This window comes from Eumetopias jubatus, unplaced genomic scaffold (assembly GCF_037043125.1).
Source record: "Eumetopias jubatus isolate StellerSeaLion01/CBP00866 unplaced genomic scaffold, mEumJub1_p1.0 scaffold_14, whole genome shotgun sequence".
Taxonomy (NCBI): domain Eukaryota; kingdom Metazoa; phylum Chordata; class Mammalia; order Carnivora; family Otariidae; genus Eumetopias; species Eumetopias jubatus.
Genome location: NW_028274820.1, coordinates 8,385,906 through 8,404,382, shown reverse-complemented (window position 1 = coordinate 8,404,382; position 18,477 = coordinate 8,385,906).

Genomic DNA, 18,477 nt, shown 5'->3' with positions numbered 1-18,477 from the left:
GTTTATTGACATGACTTTGGATTTCACATTGCAATTCATCTTTACAAGGCTATCAATTGTAAGGCTTTAGTGCAGTATCAAAAAAGAATATTTATGGGCACCTGGGTGGCTCAGTCTGTTGGGCATCTGCCTTCGGCTCAGGTCATGATCCCAGGGGCCTGGGACTGAGCCTTGCATCTGGCTCCCTGCTCAGCTGTGAGTCTGCTTCTCCTTCTCCATCTGCCCCTCTCCCTCTCTCTCAAATAAATAAATAAGATACTTAAAAAAAAAAAAGAATATCTATTAAAAGATTCTTGTCTTTTCCAAGGTAGATTTTCTTTGTGTACTTCATTCAAAACAATATATCTCAACATTTAATGCAGACATAGACATGAGAATTCAGCTATGTTCTATCAAAGTAGATATTATAGATATTTTTAAAATTCGAAAGCAATGCCACTCCTCTCACTGTTTTTGTTTTGAAAAACAGAGTTATTTTTCACTAAAATATGTATTTTTTAAGCTAATAGGTAATGGTTTTACTGTTACTTATAAATAGTTAAAAGAATTCTCATTGAAGCAGTAAAGAGCAGATAAAACTCACATTAACAAAAATTTCTGCAGTTCTCAATTTTTAAGAATATAAAAGGGTCCTCAGACCAAACATCTGGGCCCTGTTCACACACGCATTTGTTTTCTGTCTGTTCCTACTAGAATGTGAGATTCATGAGAACAGAAACCTTGCCTGACTTTGCCATCACTTGTATCCCATTGCCTGAACCAAGGCTTGGCAAGCAGGAGTGACAACCATTCTCTCAGCTGTCCTGCTTGCAAATCAACTTTAATTCACCACATCCTGTTAAATACTGGCCCACAGGCCTAATGGCCTCTGTTCACTTGTTAGCTGTGTAATTTTCCTGTGCAGTCACCCAGGTATCAACTGTCTTTTCTGTGCTGCTTGGGTCCTACCAGACCTCACCCAAGCCGGGAGAGATGAGGATATTATATCCTAATGATCTATAAATAGTGTTCCTTAACTTCTGTAAGAAAATGTATCTGGTCATGACAGGTCATGAAAATAGAATCCAAAATATATTTGAATAGTTTAAATTACTCTTTAGTTATTAAACCTTGTATCTTGGCAGAATTCTTGAGTTAAGTATATCTGCCAATTTATTTGTTCAATTATATTGAACATTTATATTTCTTACCATTGTATATTATAGATTTGCAAGAATTGCTATTGTAAGGATTGACAGTTTTCCTCAGCCAAAACTGCACTTCAGAAGTGTAGGCTTCTTCATATATTACTTTTCAAAAGTACCTTGTAGAAGTGTTATAAGAACAATTAATTGTTTGCAATTTGATTTGAGATCTGCAGGCAGCAAAGGTGAAATATAATTTCCAAGTAGTTATGTTTACCATTATGGTTTAATGACATATATTAGCCATACAAACCCAAAGGGGTCATAGCTTAGGGATAGGATTCTAGCACAGAGGCAGCTGAGTGATTCTCCTTAATGTTAATAGGAGTCAAACACTGTAAACCTTGAGGCAATGATCACAACACGTTTCCTAATGCTGTCACAAGTAAACATCATCTTATGAGAGAGTAGTTTCTACACATGCATTTCAAAAACTACTTCACTATATTATTCACATGAGTATAAACTGGTAATGAAAGTGTATCTAGGCACAAATGAAACTTACTTAGTTTTAGTTAGTACTGTTTTAAAAGTGGCAGCTCAGTAGAGAAATTTCAAACAGAAATAATGACCAGAAAAGTAGTAGCATATTATCTGCTGTAGTGAGTAAAGTAATGAGATCTAAGATCCAATTTCTTTTTCATTACATCTGAAATATTGAGATTTTCTACTTTGTACTAGGAGTTGAGATTAATACTAGGGATAAGTTACTTAGTATAGAATCACAGTTTCTTTTTGAGTTTCATAAGAGATACATAAAAAATGAGGTCACAAAAAGAAGTATTTATAAGCTGTGTACTTCAAAGGAAATGTGCTTCTGGTTTTTGGTCTAGCATGTAATGAGCTTAGAAGTTGTCACTCCAGGGTGCCTGGGTGGCTCAGTTGGTTAAGCATCTAACTCTTGATTTTGGCTCTGGTCATGATCTCAGGGTCATGAGATCGAGCCCCACATTTGGGCTGTGTGCTGGGTGTAGAGCTTGCCTAAGATTCTGTCCCTTTCCCTTTCCCTCTCCCCTCTCCCCCAAAAATGATGTTGTCACACCATCCTAACAATAAGTAAAAAGTGATTTGAGCTAAAAATACAGAACTCTTAGATACATCAGAGATGTGAGGTCACAGGGTAAACTATAACCACACAAATTGGAAACAGTACAGAAAATCACAACTCACAGGAGAAGAAACTCATGAGCACAAAGCTCTGCAGGAAAGAGTATCAGGTATATCATGTCTGTTTTTCATCAGAAAAATTACAAGACACACTAAAAGGCAGAAAATAAAGTTTGGAGAGACATAGCAAGCATCAGAACCAGACTCAGATATGGCAGGAATGTTTGAAATATATTACTGATAATATAAAACAACTATAGGTAGTAGATAAGGGCTCTTATGGATAAAGTAGACAGCATGCAAGAACAGATGGGCAGTGAAGCAGAGAGATGAAAATCCTGAGAAAGAACCAAAGGAAATGCTAAAAATTAAAAATACTGTAACAGAAGTGAAGAATGCCTTTAATGGATTCATTACTAGACTGGACATGGCTGAGGAAAGAATCGTTGATCTAGAGGATATATCAATAGAAACTTCCAAATCTGAAAAACTAAGAGAAAAAAAGTCTGGAAAAGAAACTAGGATATACAAGAACTATGGGACAACTACATAAGAGATAATGAGCATAATGAGAATACCAGATGGAGAAAAAGAGAGAGGAGAAGAGCAGAATTGTTGAAACAATAATGGCTGAGAATTTCCCCAACTTAACATCAGACACCCGAGAAAATCAAACAGAATAATGCAGAAAAGAAAAGAAAAAGGAAAAGGAAAAACCACACCTATGCAAATCATATTCAAATGGAAGAAAATCCAAGGTAAAGAAAAAAATCTGGAAAGAAGCCAGAGGAAAAAACATCTTCCCAAGAGAGGAGCAAAGATAAGAAGTATATGTGACTTTTCCTCATAAATTATGCAGGCAAGAAAAGAGTAGAGTGAAACATTGAAAGAAAAAACCCACCAGGCTAGAATTCTGTACCCTACAGAATTATCCCTCAAAAGTGAAGAAGAAATAAGGACTTTCTCTGAAAAGCAAAAGTTGAGGGAATTTGTTACCAGTAGACCTGACTTAAAAGAAAGTGTTAAAAGGAGTTTTTTGAAAAGAAAATGATATACTTCAGAAATTTGGATCTATGTAAAGGAAGAACATTAGAGAAGAAATAGGGAAAGTAAAAGCTTTTTTTTTTTCACATCATTAGTTTTTGATGTAGTGTTCCATGATTCATTGTTGGTGCATAATACCCAGTGCTCCACGCAGAACGTGCCCTCTTTAATACCCATCACCAGGCTAACCCATCTCCCCACCCCCTTCCCTCTAGAACCCTTAGTTTGTTTTCCAGAGTCCATCGTCTCTCATGGTTTGTCTCCCCCTCCGATTTACCCCCCTTCATTCTTCCCCTCCTGCTATCTTCTTCTTTTTTTTTTTCTTAACATATATTGCATTATTTGTTTCCGAGGTACAGATCTGTGATTCAAAAGCCTTACACAATTCACAGCGCTCACCGTAGCACATACCCTACCCAATGTCTATCACCCAGCCACCTCCTCCCTCCCACCCCCACACCACTCCAACAACCCTCAGTTTGTTTCCTGAGATTAAGAATTCCTCATATCAGTGAGATCATATGATACATGCCTTTCTCTGATTGACTTATTTCACTCAGCAAAACACCCTCCAGTTCCATCCACATCATTGCAAATGGCAAGATCTCATTCCTTTTGATGGCTGCATAATATTCCATTGTGTATATATACCACTTCTTCTTTATCCATTCATCTGTCGAGGGACATCTTGGCTCTTTCCACAGTTTGACTATTGTGGACATTGCTGCTATAAACATTGGGGTGCACGTACCGCTTCGGATCCCTACATTTGTATCTTTGGGGCAAATACCCAGTAGTGCAATTGCTGGATCGTAAGGTAGCTCTATTTTCAACTTTTTGAGGAACCTCCATACTGTTTTCCAGAAAGTAAAAGCTTTTGCCCAACAAAGGAAATCATTAACAAAACAGAGAGGCAACCTACAGAATGTGAGAGGATATTTACAAATGATATATCTGACAAGGGGTTCATATCCAAAATATATAAAGAACTTATACAACTTAACATACACACAAAAACAAATAATCTGATTTTAAAAATGTGCAGAGGGCCTGAAGGCGTTTTTCCAAAGAAGATGTATAGACGGCCAATAGACACATGAAAAGATGCATGACATCACTAATCATCAAGGAATTGTAAATCAAAATCAAAATGAGATATCACCTTATACCCATCGGAATGGCTAAAATAAAAAAGACAAGAAATAACAGGTGTTGGCAAAGATGTGGAGAAAAAGGAACCTTGGTGCACTGTTAGTGGGAAAACTTATTTTGCTAATTCTTAATTCATCTAACAGATAATGGTTTATTTAAAAAAAATAGTAGCACCAATGTATTTGATTATGATAGTTTATGTATAAGTGAAGTGAATAACAGTAATGTTACATGGGACAAGAGGCAAGAATTAGGAATATTTTGCTATTATAAGAAAATAGGCATGGTGTCATAAGAGAGTAAAGCAGGCTGAGGTATTTTCCCCAGTTAGGTCACCAGGGAAGGCCTTAGATAAAGGACTGATCACTTGTCAAAAAGTAGTATTTGAAACCCAAAGAAAGATTATGAAGCAACTGTATAGTTTGTGGAAGAAGTGGTAGCTATTGGTCCAGTAGTTAAAAGTGATATGGTAATTGTGGCTAAATATTCCTCCAGGATCTTTGAAATGATATAGTATCATGGTATTATCCACACTGGGATAAACACTCGAGGACATGTTTCCTGATGAACTTGAGCAAAAACTCTCTAGGATATCTTATTGAACAAATGCTAGTTGGCAGCTATGTGTTTTAGGATTTTGGAAAATATCATTCCCTTGTCTTTGGTGTCCCTTAATTTGTTGGTAAGCTAGAAATTATTTTCTGAATGTAGATTTTCATTCTCTTGTAGAAAATCTCTCTGTTCTTTTGGCCATTCTGCATATTTTCTTTGTTTTTCTTGGTCTATAATTTACTCTGTTCTTTCTAGGTATCTAGTTGGAGGATCATTAGTCTCCCTAAATCTAAGAATTGGTTTCATTCATTACTTCTAGAAAATTCTCACCCACTATCTCTTAGAATACTGCCTCGGCCCTGCCTACTGTCTGTATTGTCTCCTTTCAAATCTGAGCAGGGTTATGTTTGACCTCTTTATTTTCTCCCCCATCTTTTTTACCTCCATTTTATATTTGTATTGTCAATATATTTTTACAATATATATTTATATTGTCTTTGAGCTGCCTTCTAAGTAGTTTCTTCAAATCCACCTTCCAATTCCGTAACACTCCCTCCCATTTTGTCCCACGTGCTGTTTAGCCATGTACTTCTAGACATTCTGTTAGGCTTCCTTCCCAATTTACCTTTTCATTTTTATTCTAAACTTGTCTTATTGTCAAAACTGTATTAAGGCATCTTATTGTATGTTCTCTAATTGGTCATTCAAAGACCTTTGCAAATTCAATTCTGAAGTGTATTGATTCTGTCTCTCACATGCTGGTTTATTTCCTTCTGTGTTCTTTAATTTTTAATTCTGAGATCATATTGCTTTAATTTTTCCTGTGTAAGTTTTAAAGGCATATATTTAAAATGTTTTCTTACAAATAAGATTGTGTTCACTACTAACTTAGGGTCACTTCAAATTAAATTTTAGATTTAACATTTTTAGGTCCACACAGGATCACTCCATCCCAAGAAAAGGGCAGTTTATAGCTTGGAATTCATATGAATGGTTGATTTTTGTTTTGCTTTATTTGTTTTCTTCTGCAGTCAACTCGGGGAGGGTTTAGAAGCTCATTTACCTGCAGATGTCCTACTTCTCTCCCTAGCACACATTTGCTTCAATACTTCTTTAATTTTTAAAATTTCTGAGGTTATGTCAATTTTGGTTCCAGTAGATTTTCCTAATCCCCAATTATTTAAATTAATGTTTTACAAAATATTTTATCTGGGACTTTTAAATATTCCTAATTGTAAGTTTTTGCCCTTATATCTTGTCTTATTATATTTCTGGAGTTCATATTACAACTCTACTCATGTCTAAGGACTAAAAATTTTATTCGCTGAAAAATTCACTAACCTTTCCCATTCACCGCAAAATTCACTAGCCCTTTCTAAATGAATTTCAGAGTTAATTGTAGTGTCAATATAGGATGATGCTAATAAAGGAACCCAAGGAGGAAGAAGATAACATGTGAAGTAATGATGTCTATGCCCAGAACAGCTAAACGAAATGATAGGGAAGGTAAAATTCTGAAAAGAGCACAAGGCTTAACTTTATTTGAAAGAAATTAATTTCTGACTGTAGATTTCCAATGGATTTTAGTGTTGTCTTCAAAAAACAATGTTATGCCAAGGAGACCAAATTGCCCGTTTGGTAATAATAGGTATGTAGAAACATAGCTCAAATGCTGATTCTGGAAGAAGAAATGGTATGTAGACATTTCCAGAATTGTAATAGGTGGCCCCAAGATCCAGAAAATAAAGAATATCAAGAGAATAAACATACACAAGGAAGAAGTAAGAAAAACACACAAGTAGAATTTCACAATTTTTCCTTTTACTTCATACATCATGCTTAGCTTATATTTATTCAAATATAATCAGAAAATGAAAAAACTCTCATTAAAACCCAGCATCAGCAGTTCCAGTCCAAGATGGTGACACAGGAAGACTCTGAAGTCATCTCCTCCGCAGAACATACTACATTGTGTCTATTATGGGGGATTTCCTCCTGAAAAAGAATTGAGGACTGACTAAATAGCTTCCACATAACAAAATATCTCTAAGAACAGCAAGAGAGACAGAGACATGGAAATGAAGGGAACCCCCACCCAGATGGATGATGCTGTGAACTGTAGTGAGGAGGGATAGTTCTGAAGGACTGGGAACAGATTCCTCTGTCCTTGGCTACAAAAAAAAAAAAAAAAAAATTTAAAAAGTCATGGTTTAGGGCGCCTGGGGGGGCTCAGTTGGTTAAGCGACTGCCTTCGGCTCAGGTCATGATCCTGGAGTCCCGGGATCAAGTCCCACATCAGGCTCCCTCTTAGCAGGGAGTCTGCTTCTCCCTCTGACCCTCCCCCCTCTTGCACGCTCTCTCTCTCATTCTCTCTCCCAAATAAATAAATAAACTTAAAGAAAAAAGTTATGGTTTAAAGAGCAACTAGCTTATAAAACAGCCAGCCCTAGAACTCTGCCAAAACATAGAGGAGCTGCTAGAACTCTCTCTGGGTCAGAGGAACTGGAGAGTGACAGGATTTACACTTCCCCTCCACGTTAACATCGTGAATGGAAGCAGAGCCCGGGGCCCCGATGTTGACCTGCCACTTCATTGAGCACTGGGTTCCTTAGTCCATACCAGTCCTGAGTGCCCTGGGGCCCACAAAAAAAGGTTTAAAAGAACAACTAGCATATAAAAAAGCCAACCCTGGAACGCTGCCTCATGGCAAAGGAGTTACTGGAACTCTCTTTGGGTGGGAGGGGCTGACAGAGATGGCCTACGCTCACTCTCCACCTTAAAAGCACAGAACAGTGCTCAGTCTGGGTGCCCTAATTGGCCCCAGTGAGTCCTGAGCCCCTAGCCCACACCAGCGCCAGCCATTCTACCAAGGTGGTCACCAGGAAGTGCACGGCAGGACCCTTCTTGTTAGTGCTCACTACAGTTCTAGCCTTCACGTCAAGGTGACACAGGTACAAATCACCCTGAGCACTCCAGGCCCATACCACTTCATCTTCAGACAGCTTGCTAGGACACCCCCGGTAGAGAGTGCTCGGAAACTTCCCAGTTGATTGCTTCAGATCCAGCTGCCCTGACAGAGTGGTCCTGTGTGGAGTGGCCCAGGAGCACCTGGCCCATGCCTGCATCATTTCCAGCTACCTGACAAGGGCACCTCCTGCACAGAGCACCTTGGGACAACATGGCTTGTTTCCATTGTATAGAATCCCCAGGTTGCCCCTACTTCAGCTTCAGCTGTTCTGCCAGAGTGCCCTCAGTGCTTAGAACTCTGGGCCCCCTGGCCTGTACCCACTTCAGTTTTAGCTATCCTGCCAGGGTGCCCACTGCACAGAAAGCCCTGGGATCTGCTGGCCCTCACCCCACCTCAGCTCCAGCCACACAGCCAGGGCACTGTCTTAATGGAGAGAGCCCCAGAAGACCCTGGATAACACCCACTTTACCTTCAGCTATTCTGCCTAAGTGCCCTTTGCATGTAGAGCCTTGAGACACCCACTTCATCTTTAGCTGTCCTGCCAAGGTAGCTCTATGTGGAGAGCCCTAGAACTCTCAGCCTACATCAGTTGCAGCTCCAGCCAGCCAGCAAAAGTCATCAAAGACCCACAGTCTACACAGGTGGCAATCATACAAGAGACGATTCCTTCAAGTTTAGGAATGTTCTGTCTAATCCATAGAAGCAAACACAGAAAGTCAAACAAAATAGAGAGACAGAGGAATGTGCTCCAAAAGAAAGAACAAGACAAAAACCTCAGAAATAAATCTATATGATTGATAGGTATCTAATTGTTTTCTGATTTCACTTAAGAGTAATATGGGGAAAAATATGGGGGATGTGAGACAGAGATTCAGGTAAAATGTGATGGTTTACATATAGATATTTATTCCCGTTTCTTCATAAAGCACAATTGGCAAAGTAGAAAAATCAGTATCATATAAAAAAGACAGAAACTGGAGGAGAATAGACACTTAAAAGGTTAAGTCAGAAAAGCATTATGCAGTGGGCAAGCTCCAGCACTGGAATCAGGACTTGAGTGACATTGAGAGTAGCAAAGGTGAGATCTCCATCCTCTCCCTTCACCTGTTCGCATAAAAGTGGCAGTCAGACTTACGAACTTCTCAGCCCCAAAGAAGGGCCCACAGATACACTGAAATGAGGATATCCTTTGGGTTGGCCTTGGTATGAAGTCCTGTGCCCGGGCTCTGTCAAGGAGAAAATTTCCAGTCAGCCTTTTTAGAAACTTCCTCTTCCATATATTGGGTAAATCAGGAGTGCCAGGATGCAGACGCAAACAAGGAAACTGACAGACAACAACACACATCAGGAGACAATAGAGACATGTCTTCAAATTATGAGAAAAAATATTTTCAACCTGGCACTTATGGCCATACTGTGAGGAAGCATAAAGACATTTTTAGCAATGCAAGATCTCAAAGCATTTATCTCCTGTGCCCTCATTCTCAATAATTCCTTAAGATTCTAATTGAGAGTTACAGATTTGAGTGATTAAAAATGGGAGAAGCATTGGGAACTCATTGTGTGATGAAGTAGGACTGTCAGCAGCTACCCATTAGGACCAGGAGCCAAACCAACTATTTGACTGGAGCTGAAGGCTGGAGAGCAAGAAAGTGCTGCATCCACAGGGAAACATAAAAAAAGGAATTCATCAGGTATTGATTTGCACATGCTGAGGAGATAATTTTGGTTCTACTGGAAATTTGGGGGATGATCCGATGAAGCCAGCACCCCTGGGGCAAAAATAAATTTAAAAGTTGTAAGTTTAATGAATGAAAAAAAATGCATTTAGGTAGGAATGTTTAGACCATATCCCATTTAACAGTTATGTTATGGCTAATGGGAGAACAAGCATTTAGATTCAGCAGACTGGCTCTTAAATTCTGACCCACCCACTTATGAACAAGGTAATTTAAATCAATTCCTTGAACAACTGAGTCTTAGTTTTATTACCTGTAAAAGGTGATGTTAATGTCTATCTCGAAAAGAATGCGGTGATGATTAACTTAGCAAAGGTATATTCAGTATTTAGAACAAGACATGAAAAATAGAAAATATATTTGATAAAACAAGATAGGAAAATCGATCAATAACTGATAGAGAGATTATTTCCCCCAAAAAGCAACCTCATTTAAAAACCACAGATTTCCCCAAGAATGGTTCAATTGCCTCTGTTAGCCTTTAGAGAAGATAATTATATAAATAAATTACTAACGGAGTAGAATGCATTTAAATTAGGAATAACAACTCTAAATAATGTAGAAAAAATCAAATTGAGATTTTTAGAAACAGGTATTTGGCAAAAAAATTACATATTATTAAAATATGTGAAGTATATCTGCAAAATTTGGATGGAATAACAATAATACATGCTAAATTAAACTACTGTTATGGCTGCTCACAGCCACATGTTGAGGGGTACCATGCCCTAAATTGGGTTCCAGGAAAAGAGGTTCATTTTCAGTAGTGCCACATTTTCTTTATCATTCATCCCTCCATGGACACTTAGGTTATTCCCATGCCTTGGCCATTGTCAGTAACGCTGCAGTGAACATCACAGTGCATGTATCTCTTATAAGTAGCCATTTCATTTCCTTTGGGTATATATCAGAAGTGGGACTGCAGGATCGTATGAAAGTCCTATTTTTAATTTCTTGAGAAACCACCATACTGTTTTCCACAGTGAGATCCAAATTTACATTTCCACTAATATGGCATCAGGGCTCCTTTTACTATTCGTCACCAACACTTGTTATCTGTTGCCTTTTTAGAGTAAACATCCTAAAGAGGTATAAAGTGATGTCTCGTTGTGGTTTTGATTTGGATTTTCTGATGATGAGTGATTTTGAGCACTTTTTCAGGTATCTGTCAGCCATTTATATGTCTTCTTTGGAGAAGAGCCTATTCAGGTTCTTTGCCCATTTCTTAATTGGGTTATTTGGTTTATTGGTCTTGAGTTGTATGAGTTCCTTATATATATTGGATATTGACCCTTTATTGTATATACAGTTTACAAATATTTCCTCCCATTCTGTATGTTGCCTTTTCATTTTGTTGTACAGATTTTTAGTTTGATGCAGTTTCACTTGTTATTTTTGGTTTTGTTTCCTGTACTTTTGGTGTCAGATACAAAAAAAAAAAAAGTCATTGCCAAACCAAATAATAACACACACGTGCACACACACACACACACACACACACACACACACTAAAAACTAGAAAGCATTTGAAAGAGATATTTAGATAGTAATTCAACAAGGTCATTACTATATTATCAGAACTACTTATTCATTCATATTCTGAAAATCAAATGCTGTTTTTATTATTTTTTAATGTAAAGACAAAGTTTTGCCTATAAAATTTGGTTTGCAGAGTAGTTTAAATTCAAATTCAATAGATTAACTTTGTTCTATCCCCAAAGATAAATACTTCCCTTCTGTTTTCTCCACGTGGTTTTCCAAGTATTTAAGGTCTTAGCTTTCAGAAGGCTATTACCTACCTTTCTTGGTATGATAGACAATTTCCAAATATTTTGGTCATTTTCATAGATTTAAGTAGGCCCAATTGAAATACACATTCTTATATATCTTCTGAGATAATAACAGATTCTTGCTATAGTCTGTCTCTGACACTACAGAGAATACCAGTGGATATCAGCACTGGAAATGAAATCTTTTAACTGAGCCAAAATAGACCGTTTCCTTGAAAGTCATTTTAAGAAACAGTGTTCTCTGAAGCAGAACATTCTGGAATATTATGTCCCTCAAAGCATTTGGGTCCTTTAGCTAAAATGTATATATATCTCATCATAAACCATTACCTACCTTGAAATTCCAGAGTGCAAAAATCTGTTGCTTATAAATAGCATATTTATATGTTAAATATCTGCAGCTCATGGACCTTCATTCCTTTTATATTCTTATTGCCCTGAAGACAATTTCTAAAATGATTTTAGAGATATCGAGTAGTAAATGAGGTAGTCCTAAGAGAGAGCATACAGTGGAAGCAGTTTAGTTAGAAATGTCCCAAGCAATCATTTGGTTTTGTATGTGTGCTCCAAGGTAGGTTAAGATGGAACAAAGGAATGTGAGCTTGCTCTCTCACCTGCAATTAAAATGATAAGATCTCAGAGCTTTAAAGAATAGAATCATATGGCAATTAAATTACTAAGAAAAATATAGTATGCTCTTTGTGACCAGACAACATCTATTGCCACTATAGTGCAGATTTTGATATAACATTTTATTTCTATGTAAAATTTTATAAAATAAAAATTTTATAAAATAAAATTTACCAATTTTCATAGTAGTTTCATAATTTATACATTTTAGTATATATTGATTTGTCAATGGCCAATACTTAGCTTTGTATCTTGCTTTCCAACTGATTAAATAGTTCAAAATAAAAACAAGAGTTAAAGAACACTGTGTTCTTAACATAAAGGCTTGAAATATATAACTTTCTCTTGAGGAAAATAAATAAGGGAAAACCCATGTCTATGATCTATGGCCTGAGACATTTACTATGGTTTTATCTTGAAATAATTTAATGGGTTACTGTGTCTACTTCAATAGCTGCCTTGAGGCTTTGTTTGTTTGTTTGTTTGTTCAAATAGCTATCATCCATCAAAAAGGACAGGCAGAGTCAGGCTCATTACAGCCTTAGCTGATTTTCTAAAGTAACATTTAAGTCTTTTTAACATTACAAACAAACTTTCAAAATTCTTAGCTCTTAGCACTAATTTTCCTTAGGAAGATTAAGAGAAAATTGAAGACTTTTTAACAGAGGAATGGCAACCTTTTGTGGAAGAATTTTTTTTATTTGTTCCTCATTAGTAAACTCTACTGTTTATAATATTTTAATTAAGATTGTTTTGAAATTTAGGTAGATTTGTGTGTGTGTGTGTTTCTGAATATAAATATAAATGTGCATATACATCTACATACACAACTACAGGATAGAAATATTTTTACATGTGAAATATAACTATGCACATAAGTGTAAATATATATAATATAAAAGTATTTTTTACATATAAAATATCTTAAATGGATTTTAGGCTAAAGATATATGCCTTTTGTTCAAAGATGTCACTGAAATCTTTCATGTAAAATTTTTCTAAAACCCTGAATTAAATGCAACCTCATTCTTTCTAAGGATTAGGCTTTCTGTTCCACCATCTTTCTGACACCACTACTATATAAATTTGAAGAGGCTTTTCATTTTTATTGTATTTCCATTTTTGATTATTTCTTTATAAAAAACCCTTGGAAATAGAAACTGAAAGCAAGACTTTATTTTCCAAATGTGTTTGAATTTACTCGGGTTGATCGTATTCATTTGTTTTTATGAAGAAACATACCAAGTTTCTTATTTGTTTGCTGTTCTTAGTCACAAAATTTATAGTATAGGATGTAGTGTATTATATCATTTTGTTCTCCACTTATTCTTTTGTGTAGCATCCTATACATTGATAGAAAGTTTCCCAGACTGAGGTATGTGAACAAAGTTCAGTCAATGACCTGGAGTGCGCATGGCTTCAAATATGCATGATAAAGGCTGGGCCTATCAAAACACTTTATAGCCACTTAACTTCAAAAGGAATCAATTTATATGCAAAGTCACCTTTCCATAGTTGAGGGACACAAAGTTGAGAGATTTTTATTCTTTTTATTTTTTACTGATGTCACAAAGGTCAATTCTTAATCTCCCATCCAAAAACATAATATTTTAGTTTTATATGCCTTGCCTGATCCGTTGTCCAAATGGTAATGTTGGAATCTTATGTCTTTTCTTCTTGGTAATTTTCTTAATTATGATTGATTTTATATTTTGAATTTTTGTACAGCTCCCAGAAAATGTTTTAGCAATGGAGTATTTTTTAAAATATACCCAAAATCCATAAATAAATTATCTGCCTCTTCTGTAACAATGTAATCATTCAATGCATGAGACAAATGTCAAATGTTTGTTTTTATTCTTTTACTCTTTGCTGGTTGGAAGGGTAATTGCAAACAAAACAAAACAAAATTTAACTTTCTTCTAGATATTCCATGTAATTTTCTTTTTCTTTGGTCCTGCAGAACGATCATTTTAATATACTTTTTTTCCTCACTTATAGATGATAATACACGTTTATTTTAGAAAATCCAGACAATGAAAAAAAATGTAATAATCCTACAATATTACCCAAAGTCCCGTCACTCAGAGAACCTCTGAGAACATTTTGATATAGGGATTTTCAGTTTATCTTTCCATTAAACTACACACAGTTCTCATAAAATTGAAACCATAGTGCATTATTTTATATCTCTATTCTGCTTTGTTCATTCAACATCATAACATGAGAACTTACCCTTCTCTTTAAATGTGTTATGATAACGTATCTTATACTATTACCACAGAATTTAATTAACAATTCTTTTGTTATTGGATTCTGATGTTATTTTATAATTTTAACTTCTTTATAGCAAATTACAGCTCATAAATCATCATGTGCATATTTTATTATAACCTTAACTATATTCTCAGACATTAAATTATTGAGTTTTAAAGTACACGAACACTTTTAAGGATATCAATATAACATGTCCCACACACACATATACATGTAATAACATAATTTTATCAAGAAATTAGTCATTTCATCACCCTCCACTAAACACTAAAAATGACAAGGCACAGTGAGTTTAGAAATGAGACCTAAATGAGTTCAAAATGTGTAACAGATTGATCTACAAACTAGCTAAATATGGGGTGTTAATTTGCTTCTAAACGCCTTAGCAAGCAAGGACAAAAGGGTGACCTCATTGGGGATGTTACTTGATGGATATTGAACGGTCCTTCTTTAGATGGCAATCCTCCTAATGGAGGATGATTAATAATTTATAATTATAATACATAAAATAATTCGTAATTTTTATGATCATTTACTATTTATATAAGCATATCTTTATTGTTTGTATTTTATTTTATTTATTTATTTGACAGAGAGAGAGAGAACACAAGTAGGGAGAGTGGCAGACAGAGGGAGAGGGAGAAGCAGGCTCCCCGCTGAGCAGGGAGCCCGATGTGGGACTCAATCCCAGGACCCCGGGATCATGACCTGAGCCAAAGGCAGCCACTTAATCAACTGAGCCACCCAGGTGCCCCATTGGGTGTTTTTTTTAATGTGCATATAGGGTGCTGACAAGTCAAAATTCACTTCTGTAAAATTAATTATACAGAGGGTCAATGTGATTTGTTCAAACTATTCACTTGCTTCTGGTCTCCAAATGAAAATATATGAAAAAGTAAATTTTAGAATACAGTGTAAATGCAGATGTATTTTTTTCAAAAACTTTGCTTTGAAAAGTGTATCTCAACTGGGCTTTTGTTACATAGTGAGTGACAGACTGTTGGAGATTATACACTATGTATCCGATGGAATCACAGAGCAAACTTGCTTATAAGGTATCTGTGTGGGTGTGTGAGGTTTAGGGAGAGGGATGATACTAAGAAAACATGTACAGCTCAAGAACACCTGAATTATATTCTTTTAATACCCAGAAAGTAATTACATGTATATAAGACAAAGACTAGAAAATGAACATCTTTTTTTTAAAGCAGCTGGGTTTTTGCCATAGGCTCCAGGATGGAAACAATGACTTAGGGGGCACATTTTCCCAAGATAGAGGTGTTGTAGGAGTTTAGAAGCCAGAGAATTAGCTGGTCATTTGTTTTTTTCTCATGCTCAGCTGACTTGAATTTTCTCTCTTAAAATACTGTTATTTCTTGTGAATAAAAGAGTAAATGTTACAATTCTTAGACTCACCTGCCCTGGGCCTTTTCTATCAGTTGCATCTATAATTTGTGTATATATTCTTTTATCTTTTAACAGTGCAGTAGGCCTTCAGTTCCTTCAAAAGATTATTGGGTAATTTAAAAAACAATAAGAAGGAAAAGAAAATAATACCAGAATATCAGCAGTATTTTACATGAGCAAAAGTTCTTACTTGACTATTCACATGGTACAGATTCCAGATGAACAGAGATGTAGTTAAGATTACTTTCTATGAAATCAAAGGTCAATAAAAAGCCAGTAAGTTTGGTATTATTCTTGATATATGCAATGTTCCAAAATAAGAGATTTGTCTGAAGCTGTTCATCCCCCATGTGTCACAGATGATGTGACAACCACGCATACTCATTATTAAAAAAAAAGCATCAATTTATTTTTTTGGCATGAAAGAGGATAAGAAAACATAAGATTCTTTTAACTAAAAAAGGAGGAAAAGATGTTTATATATCTTTTAAAATTGTATACATAAATTTACAAATTTGAATATCACTCATGATGATTAATTAGGGGGAAAAATTTCCTTAGAGATTAAAGGTTACCTTCCAGGGGAAATTCAAGGGCAAGTATTTTATGATTTCTTCATGCAGAAAAAAAAAATGATAGTCTTGTGTATAAGGGTTCATTTTCTAAGACTGATAAATTATTTCCTTCAACATGCTTTCATTATTTAAAATTCTATCTCATCCACCAGAGTCAACCACTCTTTCCTTTTTTGTATCTGTCTTGCGTTTCTCTCACAAGCAGCTGCTAATTAGGAGAGGCTGTGGTCTCAGGGCTCTGTACAAAATCCCATTTCTTAGCGTTGGGTGAAACAGTGGAACATGAAGGGAACAAAAGACTTTTAAACTGAAAAAAATTAAAAATGGATTATAGGGGGAATATAATATTTTGCTTCCACATAAATTTTTCAAATATTACATAATTAGTTTACTTCTCAATTTCTTTTTTCATCAGTGAAAGTAAAGTGAAAGAGATGTGGTATACAAACTATTGACATAAACACAAGCAACAATCTGGAACCAAAATTTCAGCTAACCTCAACAAACTGTATACCATGAAATGAGAGAAGGAAGTAATTCTACATTTTTTTTAGTTTGATTTTTTATTTTTTACAAGATTTTATTTCTTTATTTGAGACAGAGAGTGAGCGAGAGAGGGAACACAAGCAGGGGGAGTGGGAGAGGGAGAAGCAGACAGCCCTGCTGAGCGGGGAGCCTGATGTTGGGCTCAATCCCAGGACCCTGGGATCATGACCTGAGCTGAAGGCAGATGCTTAACCAACTGAGCCACCCAGGCGTCCCCATGTTCTACATTTTTCTCTTTTGCAGCCACTGAATAATTCTTCATAGTGTTAGACAATACAGATTGATAACTATTTGTAAAATATGAAGGGTGCCCATTAGGAAAATAAAATAGCATACAAAATGCAAAAATTAACTTAAAAATAAATTATAGTCTAGCAAAAACAGATATGGAGAAAGAAAAAGTACAAAATATATATAAGATTTAAAGTAAGAGCAAAATTAAGGTGCATATATTTTGTTTAAGGAGATATTTCTGGGGTGCCTAGGTGGATCAGTTAAGGGTCAGCTCTTGATTTCAGCTCAGGTCATGATCTCAGGGTCATGAGGTAGAGCCCTGTGTCAGGCTCCCTGCTGGGTGTGGAGCTTGCTTAAGATTTTCTCTCCTCTCCCTCTGCCCCTCTCCCCCCCATCCCGCTCCATGTGCGTGTGCGTGTGTGTGCGTGCGCGCGCCCAAGCGCATGCATGCTCTCTCTCTCAAATAAATAAATATATCTTTTTTAAAAGAAGGTAATTTCTGTTTGAAAAAGTAATTTAAATAAGGCCGGAGTCACATGTCTTATGTGGCGGTTATATTTACGGAATGGAAGATTAATGTGAAGGGGTAACAGGACATGTTTGATATATAAGGACCCAGGAAACATAGGCCCTGCAGTCTTGTTCACCCATAAAACAAAGCCAAAGGAAAACACAATAAAACAGACAAAGCACAACAAAACAAAATAAAAGATTGTATTTTAGCTCCAAAGTTTTGGGAGAAGCTCTCTCTGGTTTGTCAGAATATACTAATGTGTGTTTCTTTTTACTTAGGATACTTTATACTCTGAAAGCTTTAAGTTTACCTGCATAGGTAGCTACTTACATTCTAAAAATGAAGGAACTAAAGAAGAAAGGGAGAGAGAGAAAGGGAAGGAGGGTAGATGGGAATATCCCAATACTACTAACATGTGTGGGAGAAGTCTTTCTAAGAGTCTAGTTTTCAAAATTGAACATTAATTTGGTGATAGATCAAGGGAACAAGAGAAACGAGGCAAAAGCATTCAGTTTGACATAATGTCCAGTCACCTAATTTGTGGCTGGGTTTGCTTAAATTCCTGCATTTCAAGTAAAGATGAGTTTAAGGTAAAGAGGAGTTTAAGATGAGCCCAAACATGGAGAACACATGGTAAATCAGACATGGCAATGCAAATAATTCATATAAATGGCATTACTCAGTTCTGTTAAAATTAAATCTAGTTAAGGTTTAGGAAATGCCTAAAACTTGTTTCATGCCTTAGCTTTGGCATTTCA